Here is an 8,581-nt window from a genome sequence, read left to right on the forward strand (position 1 = left end):
ATTCTCATTATAAACATGGTCAAAACTTTTCCACACCTCAGACTTTGCTTTAGTTGCTGGTGCAACCAAAATGTAATCGCCAAAGGCAAGCCTCCGTTATACCTACTCAGCATCCATTTTCGCATCTTTCTCGCGCTAATCGGAACACATCACATGACCGCTCGTTTACCTCGCAAACCAGAGCGCAAGCCCGAGCCCGGCCCGAGCCCACGTAAGATGATATAAATTAAGCCCGAACCCGTCGGGTCCCATCGGGTCCCGTCGGGTTCGGGCAAAGATCTTCAGCTCTATTGCCAAGGGCCACTCTCTATTTTATTTTTTTCATCCAAGCAGCTAAAACCACAGTATCCTGGCACACCAGAAATCCACTTTGAATTAGTACTCCGTTGTATTTGACCCATTTATTATGACCAGACTTTCTTAATGGCATTAATAGCAAATTGCGTTCAAAATATATATGACTTATAACCTTGGTTAGTAGTGCCACACAGCTTCAGATCTGGGTTTAGTCCCGATTGTGATCTAGGCCATGAACACTTGCTGTGGAATATGGGTTAACCCATTTACACCAACAGCTGCTGAGTCCGACCCAGATGTTACATCAGTTATAAAGTCCTTTGTTCTGACAGGCCTGTGGTCTGAAAACAAACTTTACTATGAGCACTGCAAGATTTGGGAACAGTTCTCTCTCTCTCTCTCTCTCACACACACACACACACACACACACACACACACACACACACACACACACACACACACCCACAAAACCATTTTATCCTTGTGACAATTCAAACCTGTATCTTCTGCTCATCACGCAAAGAAAATGAATAAGAGAATGAAAGGAAGTGTAAATTAAAGTCATATTAGTTTGTGATACTTTTATGCTGCGTCTTTGTCAAGCTGATATATTGGTTTGTGTTCCACAAGAAGGAGTATCATCATGGTATAACATGATTGCTAGTCTGCGTTGAGCGCACAGCTGCAGGAGGGCTTGTTGTTTTGCATTCTGTGCTGCAATTTATGACCCACGTACAGGTCACTGAGTGCAGCGGCAGTGAAGGGAGAAACTTGCAGTCTATCTTAAATGCCTGCCAAGCTGCATCTCTATGCTACAGCAGTCCCTGTATTGGTAAGAGGCGACACAGGACCCCAGGGGTTTACAAGTGAAACACACACGAGATTGTGTTTTTCTTCTATTAAATGATGCTATCAATACATATTTTTATTGATTTTACTTTATTTCATCCAATATCTTTTCATTTTAAGGAATTTAATAGCACCCAAAATCATTCACCCTGGTATCGTAGCAAACTCAAGACTTGCTTTCTTTTGTGGAAAACAAAATTATGACTTTGAAGAAATACTGTATACTCATCACACTTGAGAGAAAAAAAAGGAGCTTTTTTTTCTTTCAGTTTTCACGACTCTGTTTACTGTATATTTCGCAAGTCTTTTTTTCTCAGAACTGTGAATCTCATAATGAATTCAGAGGTTACATCTCACAATTCTGTTTTTTAATCAGTTATTCTGAATAAAAATAATATGCAAATTCTCACACTTTAGATTTTTTTTTCTTGATATTGCAAGTTTGTTTCTCACAATTCTGACATTTCTTCTCAGAATTCCAAGTTTATATCTCGTACTTCTGACCTTTCCTCAGAATTCTGAGTTTACATCTTGCAATTTTGAATTTATATCACACAATTCTGAGTTCATATCTCGCAATTCTGACTTTTTTTCTCAGAATCCTTAGTCTGTATCTTGCAATTCAGTATTTATATCTCACAATTCTAATCTTGCAGTTCTGGCTTTTTTCTCTCAGAATTCTGAGTTTACATCTTACAATTATAAATTTATATCACACAATTCTAAATTCATATCTTGCAGTGCTGAATTTGCATTATGCAATATTGAGTTAATATCTAAGCAATTCTGACTTTCCCCCAGAATTCTTAGTTTATATCTTGCAATTCTGACTTTTTTCTTAGAATTGCAAGTGAATATTTCACAATTGTGAGTTTATATCTCACAGTTCTGACCTTTTCCTCAGAAGTGCAAGAAACAAAGTCTGAATTTTGAGAACTGTGTGATAAAAAGACGCAATTACCTATTGATAGTAGTGTAGCGATGAATGAAGTACTGCTCAAACACAAGTCCCTATTAAACCGAACAGCTGAGCTTTGGTCAACACTGAATTCACTGACCAACTTGAACAATGCCAAGTGTTTTATTCTTTTATTTATTTATTTGAATCTTAGAAATTAAAATACATAGAACAATGGTAGAAAACGTGCTTATAATATTAATCTCTGCCATATGTCATAAACTTTATGATGTTATGGGGTTTACCAAATCACAATCTTAGGGTTGTTAATGCATTTAATAAGCTAACATAAGCTAATAATATCACAGTTATTACAGCATATGAGTCAGAATAGTCTATCATGATAATATGCTGTGACATGGTCCCTCAGACTCATATAGTGGAATACCGCTGGTTTTTTGAGGCTCATGAATATTAATAACGTAACGTTCGATCAGTGGCGCTAATCGATTGGATGAGAAGGCGCTACACTGCTGATGAATTTATGAATGCTACTACGGGGAAGGATTGAGCTTATGTTTATTAAATAGGTGGCGTGAAGACCTGCGTAATGTTACGAAGCAATATGGCCATATTAATATTCATGGCTGCGCTTTCGTTGCGCGCGGTTGAAGGGCAGGTGTTTATTGCACTTCGTCACGTGTGATTAATTCACCTCTGCAGTGGGATCCCCAAGTGAATGAAAGAGCAGTGCTCGATGTCTTGTCGCCTCTCAGATGATAGCCACAGAAAAACAGCTGCCTTACACTCTCAGAAAAAAAAGTACAAAACAGTACCTTTAAGGAACAAAAGCTTGTCACTGGGGTGGTACCCTCAAAGGTACATTATTGTACCTTGAGTCAGAGGAGCAAATTTGTACCTTACTTGTTTGTACCTTCTAAGGGCCAATACTGTACCTTTGAGGATCAATAATGTACCTTAGACAAAGGTACAATAAAGTACCTCTGGAAAAAGGTACAATTTTGTCCCATTAAGGTACCACCCCAGTGACAAAGCCATTTTGTACCTTTAGGTGGCAAAAAAGTTCCTTTTTATTCCTTAAGGAGTGAAAGAAAATAAAGGCAAACAACAACTAACTGAATTAGACATTTATTTTAGTCCTTAAATGGAAAACAGTTTAATTCACAGATTCAATAATAATTCATCTCACAACCATACAATGTAACATCCCAAAATAAAATGCCACAATGTTTAGGATGTCATGTCTGATATAAAAAAAACATTAAAAATAATTAATTAAATTTTTTAAGAAGCATTTCACTGACCAACTGACAACTTACTGCCACTCCAAAAACAAAATGAACAGCGATATCAGAGAATAGATGCATAGCAGGGAATAAATACAATGGAACCATTTATATTTTCCTTCTTTCAATTCATGAACATCACTAATAAGAACAGCAATATAGTGCAGAAAAACATAAGTTTATTATCAAAGACCAAGCAAAACACTTTAGCACACCACACCAAAGTAAAGAGTCACTTAACGGATAAACTACATGACACTTGATGTGTTCTGGATTAAAAAACACAAGCTTTGAGCTCATCCACAACGCTCTACAACCCTCCCAACACAGCTAAACATAAATGCTGCATACTAACAAACAGTTTATCATCGACACCGTATGTATCCAAAGCATGAAAATCCATCACCTCAAAAGGGTCAAGGACAGTCCAGTCCTGTTCATATTTCACCAAGTAGGCGTAATAGTGATGACAGAAAGAAAGAGGAATTAATAGTTTTCCACATAATGCCCAATCTGTGTGTATGTTTAGAACTGCTGAACAAATCGGTTGAATTTGGCTTGCTTCTTAAACGATCCTTCAAAGAGGCATGAAATCATCCTCTCAGTCAATCCATAGTCCACTGCTTCTCCGTCAACTTCATTATCTAGACAGTAGAGAAAAGAAAAACAGCAATGTTAACCACCACTGTGGTAACACCATACAACAATTTAAAAATGCACATTATGTCAGACTGTAACGTAAAGTGTAAGTCAATGGGGAAAAAATAGTTTTGATCCAGTTTGGTTCAGTGCGTATTTTTCTCATATACAGAGGTAACTTATGGGCTTGCCGTTTGGTCCGGACTTTGAGAAGCCCTAATATCCATATAAAACACATTGAAAGTATTTAGGCATAGCTACCTCATTAGAGATGCTAGAAATGCGTCTCTCTCACACACACACACACACACAGCCCTGAATATTAATATAATGTAACGTTAGGCCTATCTTATTTTTTTTTTCAGGACAGCGGGAAAAGTATTGAAAGAAGTTAAAACCATTAATGATAGTAATCGGTTTATTTGTATAACAGCAGCTAGATAACGTTAGTAATGTTAACGTTACTCGAAAGGGACGTTAGCAACCGTTGGTCAGTTCTGTCAGTTAACCTGATGTTGTAATTTAACGTTAACGTTAGTCTTAGCGTTAACGTACATGGTTTTACGAAGATGTTCTAAGAACGTTTGACGACAAAATAAAGACTAAATTAGGGATGCACCAAAATGAAAATTCTTGGCCGAAACTGAAAGCCGAAAAAGAGGAAACCAAGGCCGAAAACCGAAACACCGAAAGAAATTAGGCCGATTATTAGTACCATTGCATTTATGGCTATGACTGTGTACTAACTTTACTAAAATCAAGGCATTGCAATTGCATAAATTAATATTAAAGTTTCAAAGAATAAATCAATTACAAAATTATGCAAATATTTATTTAGCACATTGCAACAATGCACAGTATAAAATAAAATTCAAACTAAAATGTTTAACTTGACCCTACTCATGTGCACATTGAAAAATAATGTACAGGCCTACTGGCCTGCAGAAAGGTTTTAAAATTAAATGTTCTCTCATAAAAACAAAGTGCATTTAGGTCAAGTGCATTTGTAATTTTTCTCTGTAGGACTACTACAAGAAAAGTGCATTACTTCTCCATAGGCAAGAGGGTTATCACTTCTGGGTATGGGGACTTCAGACAGATAACCATCTATGTGTTGAGCGGTTGAGCTTGTCATCTGCCTGACATTTGAGAAAGATTTGAGAGAGTGTATTTAAATAGGGCCAGGGCATAAATAAACATTTAACAGTTATATCAAATAAAAAAAAAATATCTAGCAGAAATATGGCTACAATCTGATAGTCATATATATAGTAGCCTAAGAACATAGCCTACGTATTATTATTATTTGAGCCACTTTCTTGCAGGATTTCACTTAACATATCAGACAACGAGAGTGCAGAGAGACGAGTCTTTTTTTCTGCTCTCTGATCTCCTTCTCCGTGCGCTGCTCCGTCTCCGCATCCATCGCGGCCTGGATCATTTCTCGTGCGCGCTGCTTTCCGCATTCAAGTAATGGTCTTTATAACGCGGATAAAGTACAGTCGCGATGAAGTGCAGAGGATCCGAATAGATCTCATTGTGAAACGTGTGCTGACAAGACTTTAAGAGTGTACTTTTCTTTGTTTTCACTCCGTGGTCCGCCTCAACCTCTTTGCTTAGGAGACGCTTTAGTGCTGCGATTAAAGGAATAACGTCCGCTACTAATGCATCAGAGGAGCTGATCTCTTTAGTTAGCTGCTCAAAGGGGGCAAGAAGAGGGAGAAATGTTCTCTATTAAGACCCACTGGTTTGAAGTGAATGTCGCGAGGAGCTCGTGGTCTGCGCTATGCAGGTGCACGTGCAGCTCGCGGTTTCTGTTTGCGTCATCACAACATTTCGGCCGTATTTTTTCGGTGATAAAAGGTCGTACGACCGAAAACCAAAAATGCACTTTTGGGCCATTTTTCGGCCGAAAATTTTCGGTGGCCGAAATATTCGGTGCATCCCTAGACTAAATCATACTTTCAAACCCTCACTGGCTATCGATAGTCACATTCCGCCCAAATGGCTTTGCTTTAGCATTAAAATATTCCAGAACAAGAGACTGTTGGGCGGCAAAAAAGTTTTTTTTTTTTATCGTTCTCCTCTGACGCAGTCCAGCTAGCTCACATAAGTCAGAACAAAAGACTTTTCGGCGGCAAAAACGCTTCTCATCCAACTCTGACGCAGTAGTTTTATAGCTAAGCTAAAAAAAAAACCGTTTTTGCCGCCCATTAGACTTTTGTTCTGAAATATTTTTATATTTCATTAATATTTCACGTTAACGTTAACTTGGATGAGAAGCGTTTTTGCCGCCAAAAAGTTAACATTAGCTCGATGGTGAACTGTAGCCAAGATAGCACTGCTACTTATAATAATAATATTTATTTATACTATTATTATATAATAATGTTTTAACTAACGTTAACTAGTTAACGTTAATAATGGCAATCGTCAATGTGAGTCTAGCTAGCTAATGTTGACAGAGTATGAACTTGGCTAGCGCTAACATTAACAGTAAAAGTTAACTTCCAACTTTGAATTAACACCACAAACACTGATGATTAAAAATTCAAATACTTTACCTTTGAATTTACTTCTCTCCTCTTCAGTGACCTCTATCCCAAAATTAAATAACTCCGGTGATTAAATCCTACGTGGATAAATGTCGAAGCGCCATCCTCCCACCTTTGATTGACACTTGGATCACTGTCGATTCACTCATGTATCCTTCCGCGCTGCAATATTTATGCTTCCGCCGAGTCAAACTCTGGTTAGCCTGTAGCTAGATCCTTTCAATAGAACACAACTTAAAGCATTAACGATTATTTGTCTGTTTTATTCTAATATAAATAGGGTAAAGGGTTTGAAAATCTAATTCTTCAATACTGTTTGTTAATATAAATTATTACATAATCCTCATTAACATGATTAAAAATGATTCAAAGGGACACTTCACAAAAAAAAAAAAAAAAAACATTCTGATTTATTTTGCCCATATCTCAAAACTTTACACATTCTGATTTATTTTGCCCATATCTCAAAACTTTACAGTTAATTTAGTTTGACAATTATTGAGTTTGATAGTATAGGTTAACTTGTGTTTCTATATTGAGAGATGACATTTTCACCATCCACTAATTCCTGCTATTTTATATTTAAACATTAAGGTACAAATATGTAAGGGACAAATATGTACCTTACACCTCGAAAAGCTCACAATGTACAATGGAAGGTGCATAATTGTACCTTAAAGGTGCACAATTGTACCTTAAAGATACATTTTTGTACTTTTAAGGGTACATATGCAAAGTTTGTACCTTAGGGAACAAAAATGGACCTGTATTGTACCTCTTTTTCTAACAGTGTATGACGAATTAACAATAACGGCCGTGTCTAATAAACACGCCTTCTCCTTTTTTACGCCGCCCCTTTCCTCACTTCCGGTACAGCGGACCACGCCCCATGTTTGTTTGCAGTCTTTCGATTTATTTGTATTTGTGCTTTAAATTCTTTTTGGTTGTGTCACCATCCACAACTAGCTAATATTAACAATATCACAAGTTTTACTGCCAGGAAACTACAATTATAAATTTTTGCAAGATATTCTGAGAAGTTTAGCTGTCTTGTTTGTAATTCTGGCAGGCACAAATACATATGTATGTTTAAATGGTTTCATTTTAAGGAACTGCCTGATAAAATAAAACTTAAAAAGCAAGGTATCAGCACTAGTGAAAAAGTTTGAGACACATTCTGCATGTTTAATTCATGGTCTGAATTAGTTTTTCTGTGATGTTCTTGTCATTTCAGCGCATGGCTGTAAAAACTGAATAATACTGTCCTATTTGGAACGTCGAGGTAAAATGGATACATCAACTTGATTTATCTTCAAACTGGTCTTTTCTGGTGTTAGAACAACAGGCCAAACCAACCAACTGGCATAAAAACTGCACTGCACTGCACTGAAATAATGAAATAAATGATGATTTAAAGATCCTGGCAGACCAGAAGACCTGGCTGAACTTGTAATTGTTGCATTGTGCTTCCTCACTGGAAGTCTTAAACTAAAACTCTACAGCAGCTGCATTTATGCATTTTGTTCATAGCCTAATTGTTTATATGATTCCTAATTAAGTTTTTTTTTAATTAATCAAGGTATTGCTTCATTCTAATTGTTCTCCACTGAAAAGTTGAATGCAATTAGTTTAGCTATTATGCCTAAAAGGATGACACTATTAAACACGTTTTTTTTATATACAGTTATCATACTGCACCCCCTGGTGTTTGAAAACTGTGCTGTGATTAGAGCATTGTAATTAGTTGAATAACTTACAAGATGCATAATTAAGGCAGACTTTGAAACACAATGTGTTATTTAAATAGTGATATATATTATTATCATGGTGAATGCTCTGCTTACATGTCTGCTTATCTCTTATCCATGACCACTTAACATTGTACAGTAGTAATAAGCCATATATTATTTTACTCACAAGCTTAGTGTCTACATCTACATGACAATGACAACATCAGAAAACATGCACAAAAAAAATAATTTAAAAAATGAATAGCTAGCCTATATAGTTCTATCCTTAATTTGTCAACTTTTAAA

At 36.5% G+C, this 8,581-nt stretch overlaps 1 long non-coding RNA gene across 1 annotated transcript; it reads right to left on the reverse strand.

Annotated features, from left to right (window-relative positions):
- Nucleotides 1–3,510: 3,510 nt before the first annotated feature.
- LOC109049073 lies at nucleotides 3,511–6,793 on the reverse strand. The gene is made up of 2 exons (XR_006157334.1): nucleotides 6,555–6,793; nucleotides 3,511–3,995 (listed from the first exon to the last, which is right to left on the reverse strand). It is a non-coding gene; the product is annotated as an uncharacterized LOC109049073 (long non-coding RNA).
- Between the last annotated feature and the right edge of the window lie 1,788 nt (nucleotides 6,794–8,581).

The sequence above is a fragment of the Cyprinus carpio genome, chromosome B19 (assembly GCF_018340385.1).
Source record: "Cyprinus carpio isolate SPL01 chromosome B19, ASM1834038v1, whole genome shotgun sequence".
Classification (NCBI taxonomy): domain Eukaryota; kingdom Metazoa; phylum Chordata; class Actinopteri; order Cypriniformes; family Cyprinidae; genus Cyprinus; species Cyprinus carpio.